Source organism: Mesoplodon densirostris, chromosome 15, assembly GCF_025265405.1.
Source record: "Mesoplodon densirostris isolate mMesDen1 chromosome 15, mMesDen1 primary haplotype, whole genome shotgun sequence".
Classification (NCBI taxonomy): Eukaryota; Metazoa; Chordata; class Mammalia; order Artiodactyla; family Ziphiidae; genus Mesoplodon; species Mesoplodon densirostris.
In genome coordinates, this window is record NC_082675.1 from 26,931,242 (window position 1) to 26,931,764 (window position 523).

Below are 523 nucleotides of genomic sequence, written 5' to 3' on the forward strand. Positions count from 1 at the left end.
TCCTCCACAGCTCCCCACCCTCCGGACGCGGCCATCACCCATGAGCCTCGGAGGATGGGGTCCTCTGGGGGTGAGGCGGAGAAAAATGAACGCAAGAGCCGCCGGGTGTAGTGGTGGGACCCGGCTGCGGGATGGGGAGCGGATTTACTCCACAACCTCGATAAACACGAAAACACCTGTTCACACTGGCGGTGTTTTATGTCCCTGCCAGCATCCAGCAGGGGGCGGGCGACTCAGGGGACCGCGAGGGAGGGACCGAGGGGAGGAAAGAGGAAATGGATTTACAGGGCCCCACCCTCGCCAGAACGCATTCCTTCCCGTCCTCCTTCCCGTCCTCATTCTTCTTGCGTTCTGCCGCCCCTGCGTCGGAGTCGGGAAGCGCTCGGAGACTCGGCCTCCAGGGAGTCTAGCCTCCGCCCGGGCCCCGCCCTCCGCCCCTCCCCGCCCCTGCCAGGGCCACGCCCCCCGCTCCACCCCGCCTCTCCTCCGCCCGCTTTCGTCCGGCGCCTGCGCAGTGCGGCCA